This window comes from Macrobrachium nipponense, chromosome 22, assembly GCF_015104395.2.
Source record: "Macrobrachium nipponense isolate FS-2020 chromosome 22, ASM1510439v2, whole genome shotgun sequence".
In the NCBI taxonomy this organism is placed as follows: domain Eukaryota; kingdom Metazoa; phylum Arthropoda; class Malacostraca; order Decapoda; family Palaemonidae; genus Macrobrachium; species Macrobrachium nipponense.
This window is the reverse complement of record NC_087213.1, coordinates 61,721,258-61,736,491: the sequence shown is the minus strand read 5'-3', so window position 1 is coordinate 61,736,491 and position 15,234 is coordinate 61,721,258. Positions and strand designations below refer to the sequence as shown.

General features: G+C 42.6%; 1 protein-coding gene across 1 annotated transcript in view; it reads left to right on the top strand.

Moving 5' to 3' along the window:
- The first annotated feature begins 3,750 nt into the window (after positions 1–3,750).
- Positions 3,751–15,234, top strand: part of LOC135198711 (CD2 antigen cytoplasmic tail-binding protein 2 homolog) — a 73,649-nt gene continuing 62,165 nt past the window's right edge. The window contains exon 1 of the mRNA XM_064226562.1: positions 3,751–3,901. The gene's annotated coding sequence lies outside the window, so the exon portion shown is untranslated. The remainder of the gene's footprint in view (positions 3,902–15,234) is intronic.

The following is a 15,234-nucleotide window of genomic DNA, read 5'->3' as shown; positions in this document are numbered from 1 at the left end:
TTCGTAAATCGAACTAACTTGCAACTGCGTGTGAGGGGCCATGGAAACATTGTTCACACTCGGCCAAATACAAATGACTTTCCTGTTAGTGAGACATGCCATGAATAGCAACGGGAGGACGATCGAGTGATGACGTTTGCAAGTTACTCGTTTTTCTTCTTCTTCTTCTTCTTCTTCTTCTTCTTCTTCTTCTTATTATTATTATTATTATTATTATTATTATTATTATTATTTATTATTATTATTATGTAAGATAATTTCGAAGGAATAGGCACCAGCAGAGGCAATGCTATAGGACTATTTCTCTAGCAAGATTTTTTGGGGACGGGGTTGGGGGGGGGAGAGAGAGAAAGATGAAGCACACACACACGGACGTGTGTGTGTGTAATGGTGTGTGTTTGTCCATCTAAATCATACTGATTTTAATGATACATGAAATTACAACCTTCGTAATTTTTAATAAGCATACTAATGTAATGTTGATAAAAGAAAGACCACCAAAATGTCATTCAGGTTTCTATCACAATTAACAAAAGATTTTGATATTGTAAAGCAATTACGGTATTTCCCAATAGGCTATCTTCGTCGCATAATTTTCGCGACTATCACTGAAACAAAAGAAAATGGTTACTGAAACTTCGTAATTGTATCTTGATAATTTCCACAAATCTAAGATAGGAAATGTTAATGTTATCGATGATTTTAGTGTCGAAACAAAGGCCGAGGAGAGCGAATAATTCATTCGGTTAAGCCAGTAAGAGGAGTTTCCTCCCAGTGGCCCACCGCTAATTTACACCTATTACCAACCAGTGCAGAAGAGTAGTACGTGTAGCTTTACCTACGTACAAGTATTCACTGTTTTATGTAAAATCTAGTATATATATTATTCGAGCTACAAATGTCCTTTAATATCTAATTCGCTCTACTTCGGAATTAATATATTTTCATATATGTAAACGAAGGGGAATTTTCTAGTAGATAATAATTTCGTACTCTCGTGGGTTCGAACCACCGCCCAGCGGACTGAGAAGAAATCAGGACTCCAGTGACGTTATCGATTCTGCTAACAAGTGAGGTTATAAACTTACACCGACTCCGACCTTACAAATCACTATAGAACTCGGGTATTCGTAATTAGAATCGATATCCAACCCCCTTTACCATGTTAACAAATTCGAACGTTTGCCACACATTGTCATATGAATAATTATCACATCACCGTGGTTCATATAAATTATTCGAGCTACAAATGTCTTTTAATATCTAATTCGCTCTACCTAGAAATTAATATATTTTCATATATGTAAACCGAAAGGGAAATTTTTTAGTTGATAATAATTTTGCACTCTCGTGGGTTCGAACCACCGCCCAGCGGACAGAGAAGAATAATTTATATGAATCATGGTGATGTGATAATTATTCATATATATATATATATATATTATATATATATATATATATATGATATATATATATATATATTGTAAAAACCACAATGCACTCTTAACTTCTCAAGGGCACTTATCTACCCAGATAGCGTGACCTCGTTCTGGTTACTTTGGACGCAGATTCGAGTCCTTTTATGAAAGCAGGACGTCAGATTTTCTTCACATTCTTTGGTTTGGATCTTTGGCTTTGTGGTGACAAGCGTTTTCACTGTTGTGAATAAACCGAAAATTAAGGAGGCTTTTTACTTATTACAATTACTTTCACACACACACAGATTACATATATATATATATATATATATATATATATATATATATATATATATATATATATATACATAAATATATATGTGTGTGTGTGTGTGTGTGTGTGTATGCAAAAGCAAAGTAGAAAATTTTATTTAGTAATGCTTCAAAATATATAACCTTGTCATCCGGCTGAAAATTATCGACAGAGCGTAGAAATAATTCAAGTCACAATAAAGTCAACTGTCTTGCTATAAAACCTTAAGGGGTAAAACAAACAAGAAGATACAAAGCTTAGAGCGCAAATTGAAACCAAGAAATCCTAATTAAAAAAAGTGGAAAATACAATCTAAATGCGCATCATAAAACATATCAACACAGTTGTTATTAAAATCATATTTACATTTTGCCAATAATTTGAAGTCTGATGATAGGGTATATATATATATATATATATATATATATATATATATATATATATATATATATATATATATATATATATATATATATATATATATATATATATATATATATACATATATATATATACATACATATATATATATATATATATATATATATATATATATATATATATATATATATATAGATACTACATACACAAAGGCGCTGGGAAGGAAAACCCAATGTCCTTTATCCAGTACATGCCTGAGGAATCAATAAAGCGACAAGGGAAGAAAAAAATTGTTTTGGCTCTAAGCACAGAATTAAGAAAAAGACCATTCTCTTAAATTAGGAAGATTTTGAAGATTCTGCATAAACGCAGAGGCAGCCGGAGAACACCAAACCAGCAGAGAGGGGAAGTAGGAAAGCTATAGGGTCTCGGCGATAGAGCATTGGTGAAAATCGCACAATTCGATCCATAAGTAACCCTCATCTGGAAGAGCTGGGGAATAAAACGAGTGCAACGCAAAATAGAAGGGTAAACAGAAGGGGAAAAGGAGGTTTAAAGCTGAAGATGTAGAAGGGTGAAAACCTCGCTGTCCAGGGAGATAGATGTACAGGCTGTCTGAGTCTGGATAGTAAGGTAGGAGACAGGCAAAAAGGTGGTTGGGGGGGGGGGGGCGGGTCGACGAGATGGAGGGTATCTTGGTCACTGAATGCCACGTTTAGTCGTTTTTAGTGAAGAAATAATGCCATACGAATCTGAAACGACACCTAGGCTTCTAAGACAAGTAGTGAAACTGCTAGTTGGAGCCTGAGTTACAAGGAGGCCCAAAACCCAAGAGGGCTACGAATGTATATATACTATAGATATATATATAATATATATATATATAATAATATATATAATATATATATATATATATAGTGTGTTTATGCGCTATATGCCGCTATAATCTGGTTGCTGGGTAGTTGCATGATGCGCGTGTCATCAGCAGCCCTGGGATCTCATATAATATATATACCATTATATAACAGACAAAGCGCGAACATTCATCTGTCCGCGATACTGCAGATAAATGAAAATCCATTTTCCCTCGCATATAGCAGCTCAATAATAATGCTAAAAGCGTCATGGGTGTAAGGTTATATAATTGAAATGCGTGATCTAGCTTTATGCCATTATTTATTATTCATTAACGACAATTTTATTCACAGGCACATAAAAACGGACCATTTTCTCTAAATAATAACCACAAAGACTCGTCATTCAAACTTAACGAACTGTAATAGACGGAATATGTGGATGGTCCGTAGTTTTTTTCAGATTCTGGAAAATAAGAGACGATGGCCAGTCAGTGTTTTACGAAGATTTTGTTGATCAGTGTGCAACGAATGTTGTTGGAATTTATTGAAGTTCATGTGCGACATATAAATCAACAATATTTTCGATGTCAGATTCAAGTTGCACCGAGAAGCCATATTGGAAAGAGGCCAATTGTTCTGTAAATTCATTACTAGGATAATACACATCTTGAGGAATATAACGTGTAATAATTTACGAATTGTTAAACGTTTTTCTTAGTCAAATTTTTCAGCAAGAATAGACGTTTTTATTATCCAATTTTTAAGCAAGAAATGACTTAATTCCACATGACGTTTTATTAGGTCCGACCCAAGCTGGCACTCTAGACAAGGAGTGTTATCAAAACAAGCTGCAGCCTACCTGCAAGAGAACGGTCATAACATTGTCTCTAGGATTTGTTCTCGTACGCCAACTTTAACTTCGTTTCAGTAAGGTAAACAGACTGTATTTCTTTGTAATGTCATGTCTAGTGGTAATACATGTTATTTTTCGTGCAACGTTAGATTTTGATTGAAATTTAGTAGGTAGTGTCTGTCATGGAGAAACTGATAGGTAGCAACTGCAAGCTTCATGGCTCATGTTTTTGAGTTCTGTCCAACCCACTGTTTGGTTCGTTGTAGGTACACATGTGTAGGCTGGTCTGTCATGAATGTTTAGTAGAGTTTATGGTACAAGTTCTACCTAATTACTGCTGTGTATCTTTTGGCCATATGAGACGTACAATCCACTGTCTTCAGGTCTAGACCAGAATTAAAGAGGAACAGGGATGCCTCTCTGACCTCGGATTACCCTCCCGTAAGAAATCCAAATTTTTAAGGTTGGGACAGGTTATATATAATAAAATTTTCGGTATTTCTACAGAAGCATTCCGCACGGACTGCAAGGAACGTAGCCACGGATACGACATCCGCTAGGGATTGGGGCGTCCAATGCATTTCTCCGTGTTTAGTATAGCCTAGGTAGTACTGGCCCCTTGGGGTTTAGTAGGCTAATTACAGTCGTTCGAATAAATATTACTTAAAATTCTTGTTCAGGAGGTAAAACTGGATAGAAAAACCGCAACTGCCATAGTCTAGGCCGCCGTGGATACTAAGTACCCTAGATCTACCAAATCTTACTGTGGTGTAAGCAAATTTAATTTGAACTGGATATTGTTACGGCAGCCGTATCCCTGATTACGATGGATATTGGTACGGCAGTGTATTGCGCATGTGCGAACCCTTGTTTACCGTCTGAGGCATACTAGTGACAGCAAGAAAATGACGACAAAACATGTTTTCCGGTTTCAAAAAGCTGAAAAAGGCAATAGACATCTATGAAGAGGCAAAGTTCCAGAAATGGTATATCAGTAGGTTACGAACGATCGAATCTGCCCTGAAAAGAGCTCCGAAGAGAAGATTCAAAGATTTGAAGCTTAGCTAGTAAGGCAGTGCAGCAGTCAGTAGTGCGTCCAATATTGGAAACATGCTGTTAATATGGACCTGATTTAGATGATTAGGCTACTTAGGATTGATTAGGCCGTTTACCAGAGGATTGACTTTGGTAGTTTTCCCTACTACCATGAATACAGCAGAGCACGGTTTCTGTCCTACTTCAAGTTCTCTTTGAATCTCCTCTTCGAGCTCTTTCGGGGCCGATTCGATCGTTCATGACCTACTGATATACAATTTCTGGAAGTTTGACTCTTCGTAGACATCTTTTGCTTTTTCAGCTTGTTGAAACCTGAAAACATCTGTTTTTCGGCGAAAACCGGTGTATTATTACACGGTTCAGAGAGATTCAAAGAAGATATGAAGTACACAGATAGATTAGTTTTATTTTTCATGTAGTATACAGTGTATAGTCAAAATCTAAGTATGTTTAAGTATTATTGGGATTTTTCATATTTTCCTTTACTGTCAAAATGTTTTGGTGCTTTGGTGATGACAGTATGGTGCTTCACTTTAACATTTCGAATTGAACATGTCCAGCGGAACAATTCAGTTCGACTATTAGTACTACTGTCACTAGTGCCGTACCTATATCTCTTAGCAACAGTGCACGGTAACTGTTGCATGATTAGCAAACTACCATATCTGCAGAAAGTCAATAACACAATACGGCACCACTGACAGAATCTGACGTACCCCTACTATATACACGATGTTACTTGTACGGCAGGAAGTCTGAAATTGACGCATGCGCAATTCACTGCCGTACCAATATCTATCGCAATCAGGGATACGGCTGCCGTACCTATATCCTGTGCCAATTTAATTTGCAAGGGGTTGCCTGGCTATGTAGCTCAGGCTAACCAACAGCCTTGTTAGGTCAGGTCCCCAGGAGCTGTTAGGTACAGTGGGGCTCAATTCTCATGCGACATGATTCTTTTTGCATCGTCCAGATTCTCAGACTCAGCGTGACGTTGCCAAGTACGTTGTGTTAAACTTGTTTTTTTTTTTTTATGTCATGCATGTCGACAAGTTTGCGAATTCACAGTGATTTGAACTGATTTTTTTTTACGTTGCTTAGTTCAAAGTGCGGTGTGATAAGGTTAGCGGTGCCATCAATGAAAGCGCACTTAACATGCTCTTCAGACTGGTCAACATAACTAGTACATCTGCAGCATTATGACAGTAGACCTAATAAGCTCAACAGTCATGACTACATTTTTAAAAGTAGGAATATGAATTTCAACCAGTTTTCTTTGAATGTTGAAGTTTATGCTGTGTTTAAGCTGCCTGTATGTTGCAAAATGTTTCATATGCCTAAAGAAATACTAATCTATGCCTTCTTAGATGTAGCCTAATCTGTTACTATCTAATGAATTTATTTCTAGAGATTACCTGTTCTTTGATGAATGCAATAGAATATGAATTACAACCAGTTTTCTTTGAATGTTGAAGTTTTAGACTGCGTTTAAGCTGGTTGTATGTTGCAAAATGATTTATAGGCCTAAAAGATATTCTAAGTCTTCTGAAATGTAATCTGTTACTAATGTTTTTATTTGCAAAGATTACCTGTTCTTTTGAGGAATAAAAGATGCTGCTGATTTTGATTAACTATCAAGACTTATGGAACACTTGTTTTTCAACTGGTATAAAATTATTTTGTTCATGAAACTTTACCTGTCAGATATATATATAGCTGTATTTTCCGAAGTCCGACAGAAAATTAACTTTAAACTTACGACACACGTAGTTGGGGAGTCAGGTGGTTAGTACCCATTCCCGCCGCTGGGAGGCGGGTATCAGGAATCATTCCCCATTTTCTATTCATAATTTTTCTGTCGCCGGTGTTGTAAACACAGTTTTCAGCACCTCCGTCTTGAATTTAGGAAAACTTGGCTACTATAAGTACCCTTTTTGATTTTTTGGTATCTGACTTTTGGATCGTGGCTAGGCACACGTTAATTTGTGGATTTGATTGATTTTGGCTTGATTTCTCTTTAAATAAGATGTCTGGTTCTAGTTCGGCTAGCGCCAGGTTTTGTACCAGGAGTGATTGTCGAGGTAGGCTACTGAAAGCATCAGTAGACCCTCATACTGTGTGTAAGAGTTGCAGAGAGCATGATTGCATGTATGAAAGTCGCTGCAAAGAATGTGAGTGTCTTTCTGATTCTGGATGGAGAGCGTTATGAGTCCTATCTGCGTAAGCTTGAACGGGATAGGTTAAGGAGGTATTCCTCCAGGAGCGTTTCAGGTAAACGGCAGGAAGCTCATGTTTCTCCTACTAACCCTCCTTTAATCACTACTCCTAACCCTGTAGTGTTGCCTTCGGGCCCTGAAGCAGTGTCTGTAGAGGGTAATACCCTTACACTTATCCTTAGAGGTCGATTCGTAATTTAGAATCGAAAGTGCTCGCCTTAGAAGGCAAATGTGAAGGTGCAAAGTGCAGTGACAGTGCTCCTTCGTTGGTGGAGGGTGCGTCAGATCGGCCCCATTTCGCCTCTAGGCCTAGACCGCTGCCGGACTCCCATGTTTCAGGGAGAGGGCATGTCGAAAAGCCGCAGGAGGGTTTACGGGGAACACCCACCGATCTGACGTGCCTTCGGCAGTAAACTGTGGACGTTACACAAACTGCCAAAGAGCGTGCGCGGTGCACTCTCCTGAAAGAGTGTTTCTCTTCTTCAGAGGCTTCCTCCCCGCACAAGGGGTGGAGCTCGCACTCTATTTCACGCCCGCTGAAAAGGAGCGTTGGTGATCGTGACGCTTCACGTCCAGTTTTGGCTCTCGAGAGGCGATCTTCGCCTGAGAGTGTGTTCGCTGCTTTCCCGCCACAGAAGAAGCGTAAGGAGTCATCGGATGATGACTTTGTGGAGCGCTCCCCCAGTCGGCTCTCAGAGCGGCGTGCTACGGCAAGGTTTTCTGTAGGAAGAAGGAAGAAGCTGGGTCCCCATCGCACCCTCGCCTTCTCACAGGATCAGCCCGTCACCTGACAAGGAATCCTCTCCTACTATGAGAAGATCCTGCGCTCTTTGCAGCAACAGCTTGCTGATGCCCTTGCTAAGAAAGGGAACGCAACCACGTCCCCAGGAGAAAGGATGACCGTCTTCCTGTGAAGAGATCTAGAAGGTCTCCCTCCCCCCTCTCCGCCTCGCTCGTCTATCTCTCCACTTTCCTCGCCTGCTAGAGTACGTGCGACTCCCCAGCGGCTCTCTGGAGGACGTGAAGAGGACTTTTGCTCGCGCGTCGCATGAAGCGGTATTACCCGCTCGTAAGCTTGCGGTGCGAGAGCTTGATACTTGCGTGAACGCTTCGGTGCAAGTTCACGTTCCTGACGCTCGGTCGGAAGCCAAGCGAACGCAAGTTGCATCTAAGAGTGCTCCAGAGGAAGCAGAGCGCGCACGAGATGTTAAGCGCGCCTTAGTTAATGTCATTCGCACGCCAGTGGACGCCAAGCGTGCGCCAGCGGACGCCAGCAGCGCGCGAGTGGACGCCAATCCCGCGCTAGTGGCAGCCAGGCGTGCGCCAGTGGACGCCAGGTATGCGCCAGTGGACGCCAGGTGTGCGCCAGTGGACGCCAGATGTGCGCCAGTGGACGCCAGGTGTGCGCCAGCGGACGCTCGGGTGGACGAAGATGTGGAGTTTCGTCGCCCCCCACCTGTTTGTGATGATTCTTTGCAAGTTGCTCCGGGTCTTAGAGATTCGACCGGAGCTCCTATTAATGAGTCAGCTTTACCTTCCACTTCACAGCAACGCGCCTCGTGGAAACTTAGACCAGATAGTCTTGGTCCAGCCTATTTGCCTCCAACTTCACCTGTGTCGGAAGCAGAGGTTAGTGACGCTTCGGTTGAAGTGGATGACGAGAAACCTTTGGCGGCAGTCTCTTCCGACTACCAGGTTTTGACCCGCCTTCTTCAATCAGAGTTTGGAGAGACGTTTCACCCGGAGGCTCCTCGCTCTCCTCCTTCACAACTTTCTTCGTCCAAGATCAACAAGGTCTCGGCATTCGTCAGGATGAAGAAGTTCCCTTTCAACTAAGAGGGCTCTTCGTAAGGTCCATGACTGGATGGAGAAAGGAAGTCTCAGGGAAAGACTTCTTTTGCCCTGCCACCACCTTCGAGACTTAGTGGGAAGGCTGGCATTTGGTACGAGACGGGAGAAGACGTAGGTATTAGACTTCCCTCGTCAGCCCAAGGAGATTCTTCGCCCAGCATTGTGGATGCCTCGAGGAGGTCTCACCTGTCCTCTTCGAAGGTTTTTATGGTCAAACTACGGAAATGGACTACCACCTTAAAGGCCTCCTTTCTTTCGGACGTTAGAGGTCCTTCAACTTTCTAGATTGGTGTTTGGGAGTCCTGGATGCCAATTCTAGGAGTTCCGACTCGATTAGTCTGGGGGGAGCTGTCCAGCGTAATGTTGTGCATGGACAAGGCCGTCAGAGATGGTTCGGAGGAGCTTACAGCTCACTTTTGCACAGGGCTCTTGAAGAAGAGATCCCTGTTTTGCAATTTTACAGCGAAATCTGTTTCTCCATCACAGAAAAGCAGACTTGCTCTTCGCTCCTTTTTCGGATCATCTCTTCCCCCAGGCTATGGTAAAAGACATTGCGACCAGTCTACAGGAGAAGGCCACGCAAGATCTCCTCGCACAATCTTCAAGGAGACCTGCGGTTCCTTCGTCCTCGGGAGTTTCGATTATCAAGAAATCGAAGCCCTTTCGAGGTAGTTTTCTTCCTCGAGACCAGCCCTCGAGAAGCAGGCGCTTCCAGAGGCAGAGCCCACGGCGCTGGCCCAAGAACAAGAAGTGAAGCAGAAGTCCTTCAGTCACCGGTTGGAGCCAGGCTTCAGCTTTTTTGCGCAAGCCTGGGAAGAGAGAGGTGCGGACAAATGGTCCGTGGACATCTTAAAGAAGGGTTACCGTATCCCGTTCCTGAAACCACCCCCCGCTGTCTACGACACCCAGGGACATGTCTCCTTCCTATCGGGGAGAAAAACAACAAGTGCTTTACGATCTGTTAGATCAGATGATCGTGAAACACGCGCCGTAGAACAGGTCTCCGACTTGAATTCCCCCGGATTTTACAACAGACTTGTTCCTGGTGCCAAAGCAGTCGGGGGAATGGGCGACCGGTAAAAAAACTCGATGTCAGCAGCCTGAACCTCTTTGTCATCAAGCAGAGGTTCAAGATGGAGACAACCTCAGTCAGTGATGGGAGCTTTGAGACCGGGGGATTGGATGGCTTCACTAGATCTCCAGGACGCCGTATTTCCACGTCCCCATCCACCCCCAGTCCAGGAAATACCTGCGGTTTGTCCTGAAAGGAAAGTGTTCCAATTCAGGGCTCTCTGCTTTGGACTCAGCACTGCTCCCATGGTATTCACCCTACTGATGAAGAACATTGCGAGGTGGCTTCATCTTTCCAATGTCAGGATCTCTCTCTACCTGGACGACTGGCTCGTACGAGCCTCCTCGAAAGACCGGTGTCTGGAGGACCTTCACACGACGTTGACGTTAACGAAGTCCCTGGGGCTTCTGGTGAACCTCGAAAAGTCACATCTGACCCTTCTCAGTCCCCTTTAGCTATCTGGGGATTCAGATGGACTCAGTGGCTTTTCGGGCTTTTTCTTTTCCCCGTCCCCCCCCCAAGGGGGGCGACCAAACTTTAGAATTGCCCTAAGCAAAGTTTGGTTCCAAAAGGCCTTTTCTGTGGGGAAGGATTTTCCCCCCCATAGCTCGGTGAGGGAATGGATGAGTCCTGCTGGGGACCATTTCCTCACTGGAGAAGTTTGTTTCCCTAGGGAGGTTGCACCTCAGACCTCTTCAATTCTTCCTAGCCGACATTGGAAGCACCAAAAACACTTTGGATTCGATTCTGGTGTTATCAGAAGAGGTAAAGGGACACCCTAAGATGGTGGACCGACCCTTTGAAGCTCGCAGAGGGTCTTTCCCTCAAGCTTCAGAACCCCGACCTAGTGTTTGTTTTCCGACGCGTCTTCCACGGGCGGGGTGGGGAGCAACACTGGGGGGGGAGGAAGTGTCAGGCACCTGGAGAGGGGAACAGGTGTCCTGGCACATAAACCTCAAGGAGCTGGCAGCAGTTCATCTGGCGCTCCAGTTCTTTCAGAACGAAGTCTCCGGCAATGTGGTGCAGATCAACTCGGACAACACCACAGCCCTGGCATATCTCAAGAAACAGGAGGAACCCACTCTCGATCCCTGTTCTTCCTTGCAAAGGAGATCCTGTTATGGGCGAAGGCACACGACGTCTCGATACTGACGAGATTCATATCAGGGGTAGAAAACGTCCGTGCAGATCTGCTCAGTCGACAAGGTCAACTTCTGCCAACGGAGTGGACTCTTCATCAGGAAATATGCCAGAGGTTTGTGGAAGTTATGGGGATGTCCTCTCGTAGACATCTTCGCAACTTCCAGGACAACGAGACTCCCGCTGTTACTGCTCACCAGTTTTCTAGACCCAGGAGCAGTAGCAGTAAGACGCCCTTACTTTGGGACTGGACGGGACTAGACGTATATGCCTTTTCCCCCGTTCAAGGTCCTAGGGGAAGTGATTAAGAAAATTCGCGGCATCAGAGGACGACGGATGACTCTCATCGCCCCCTTCTGGCCAGCGACCGACTGGTTCACAGAGGTCATGTCCTTTCTTGTAGACTTTCCGAGGACTCTGCCTCCAAGGATAGATCTACTCAAACAGCCCCACTTCGAGAGGTATCACAAAAACCTCCCCGCTCTGAGTCTGACTGCGTTCAGACTATCCAGAAGTTGGCCAGAGCCGAGGGGTTTTTTCAAGACCAGTGGCGAAAGCAATCGCAACGGCAAGAAGACCTTCTTCTATTGCCGTATACCAATCCAAGTGGGTCTGTTTTCCGGAGCTGGTGCAGGAAGAAAGACATTTCCTCCACCTCTACCTCTGTGAGCCAGATCGCAGACTTCCTTCTCTACTTGAGAAATGAAGTTCGCTTAGCGGTGCCTACGATAAAAGGCTACAGAAGTTGTGCTTTTCTGTAGTCTTTAGGCATAGAGGACTGGACTTAGCCAACAACAGAGACCTTCATGATCTCTTAAGTCTTTCGAGACTTCGAAGGTACCCCAACCAAGAGTCCCTTCTTGGAACTTAGACATTGTTCTAAGTTTTTGACGTCCAGTATTTTTGAACCGCTCAACTTAGCTTCGCTTAGAAACCTGACAAGGAAGACACTTTTTCTAACTGCTCTGGCGACGGCGAAGAGAGTTAGTGAGATCCAGGCTATAAGCAAGCATGTTGGGTTTAAGAACTCTGTGCTGTTTGTTCTTTAAGCCCTTTGTTCTTAGCAAAGAACGAAAACCCGTCCAACCCTTGGCCCAAGACATTCGAAATCAGGGTTTGACAGAGATCGTGTGGGTAATGAGCCAGAGAGAGTCCTGTGCCCTGTCAGGGCTCTCAAATTCTATCTAGACAGAACGAAGGACTGTAGAGGACCTTCGGGCAACTTGTGGTGCTCGGTTAAGAAGCCCGATCTTCCCATGTCAAAGAACGCGCTTTCTTTCTTCTTGAGAGACACCATTAAGGAAGCTCATTCCACATGTAGTGATAGTGACATGAAACTGTTAAAAGTGAATGCCCACGAGGTGAGGGCTATTTCGACCTCGATAGCCTTTCACAGGAATATGGCACTCAGTGACATTTTGAGTGCCACATATTGGCGGAGCAACTCGGTGTTCGCTTCACACTACCTGCGGGAGGTGAAAGCGACATACGAACATTGCTCGTCGCTTGGACCATACGTCGCTGCAGACACCTGTTTTGGGGGCAGAGGTAGCACTCATCCTTTCCTTTAGTGGTTAGGTGAGCTTTTAATCGTGTGTGGTTTTTGTTTGTGGGGTTGACCGCCCGAGGCGGATCTCCCTTCTTTAGTCTAGTTTAGTGGTATACCTTTGGTAGACTAGGCCAGGTGGTTTTTTTACTTCGTTGCCCTCATTGTATGGTCAATGGTCTAGTCACCTCGTGGTCACGCCCCCCGTTGACAGATCATCCTGAGTGCACCAGCTATATAGGTCTCTACCTCGCTGGCAACTCTAATAGCACAAGCAGACTTACGCGGCAGTAACCACGAAGTCAGCTATGCTAACAGGTAAGGAATCAAGATATCAGTTATCTGCATATATATGTTTCCTAAATCTTCTATTCTGTCTACTCCCACCACCAAAGGTGGGATTCAGCTATATATATATCTGACAGGTAAGTTTCATGAACAAAATGATATTGTAATGATACAATTAAGTTTGTTCATACTTACCTGGCAGATATATATAATTAAGTACCCACCCACCTCCCCTCAGGAGACAGTGGAAATAAAAATTATGAATAGAAAATGGGAAATGATTCCTGATACCCGCCTCCCAGCGGCGGGAATGGGTACTAACCACCTGACTCCCACTACGTGTGTCGTAAGTTTTTTAATTTCTGTCGGACTTCGGAAAATACAGTATATATATATCTGCCAGGTAAGTATGAACAAACTTAATTGTATCATTACAATATCATTTTCTTAAAATTCCAAAATCCTGCTCGCTTTTGGTGTATAATTTATTCTTTCATAAGATAACTTGAAGTGCAAGAATGTGCAGATAACCTCATTTGCTTTCTGGCCAGAAATTGTTAATAAAGAGATGTGACTGTTAAGTGTAAAATAAAGAAATCTAACACCTAGGCCTAGGAACAGTATCTTGGCTTTGACAAAAGAATACTTGCATATGCGAATATTTGCAAGTATGCCATCATTTTTTAAATATATATTAATTATAACAAATAATATGAATGAAAATCATAATATTCTTCTAAAACATATAAAGTAAATGTTTTCAAGATAATTTCATTGTCGCTAGTCAGTGTAGACTTCCTTATGTTACACTGGGTGGTTGTTGTTGCACCGACACTAATGATCCATCACACATGCTCCCCTCGCACGTTGATATCGGTGGGCGCATTCTACTTTTGTATATGCATGTTTACATTTTTTTTTCAGCACTGAGGTGTAAAAGCAGTCGAATAAGACTAGTTAAAATTTTATGCTTGCTTTTGAAACATTGTTAATGCTATGACAATTTTTTTCATTTTTTTATTTAAATTTGAACTGATGCTTGATGATAACTTCATTTTGGTCAAATGCTTCAGCGATGTGTGAATGAAAGTTCTGAAAATGTTTCGAAAGAGATTTTTCTGAAATTTGCTACATGTGACATTTTCTTACAGTTTTGAAATATATGACAGATTTCACTCTTATGAAGCATATTATGACCTTATTGTATTCAATAATCGCGTTTCCGCATTGAAATAATAAATAGATATAGAGCATGTTTGGTTGCCAGTTAGTGAATTTTGAATGAAATCCTATGGAAACATGTCGCATGAGATTTGTGCATCACTGTACAGGTCGACATGCATAGGAGAAGGCTACCATCTTAGGTAGAGAGAGGAAGGGTGAGACAAATCTTAGAATCTACAGTACTACAACATAGATGTAGACAAACCATACCTTGAACTAACCTTACCAAGGGTGCTGTGCTTTAAACCAGTACTATTGCATTTTAGACTTGAAAATAGGTATGCTAGATCTAAGTAAAAACTCTGAGTCTGGTATTTCTGTGGAAATTACAGTTTCCTATAGTATTTGGGTTGCTTATTAAGAATTTACCGTTATTTTTGGGGGGTCGACTGTAATTAACTCCCCAGGGGCTAGTACTAAAGACTGCAAAATACATTTGATGCCCCAATCCCTAGTGGCTTTTGTATTCGTGGGATTGTTCCTTGCAGTCAACCTGAGTTATTGCTTAAAATTACTAAAAATATGATACTCTTAGATTTTATTGAATGAACTGGATATTGGTACGGCAGCCGTATCCCTGATTGCGATAGATATTGGTATGGCTGTGAATTGCGCATGCCCAAACCCTTGTTTACCACCTCAGGCATATCAGTGACAGCAAGAAAATGACGACCTAGCAACGTGAACCGTGTAATAATATATCAGTTTTCGCTGAAAAACATGTGTTCAGGTTTCAATGAGCTGAAAAAGGCAATAGACGTCTACAAAGAGTCAAACTTCCAGAAATTGTATATCCGTAGGTCATGAACGATTGAATCGGCCCTGAAAAGAGCTCCGAAGAGGAGATTCAAAGAAGATTTGAAGCTTAGCTAGTAAGGTAGTGCAGCAGTCAGTAGTGTCCAATATGGGAAACATGCTGTTAATACAGACCTGATTTAGATGATTACTTACGATTGATTAAGCCGTTTGAATCTCCTCTCGGAGCTCTTTTCAGGGCTGATTCGATCGTTCGTGACCTA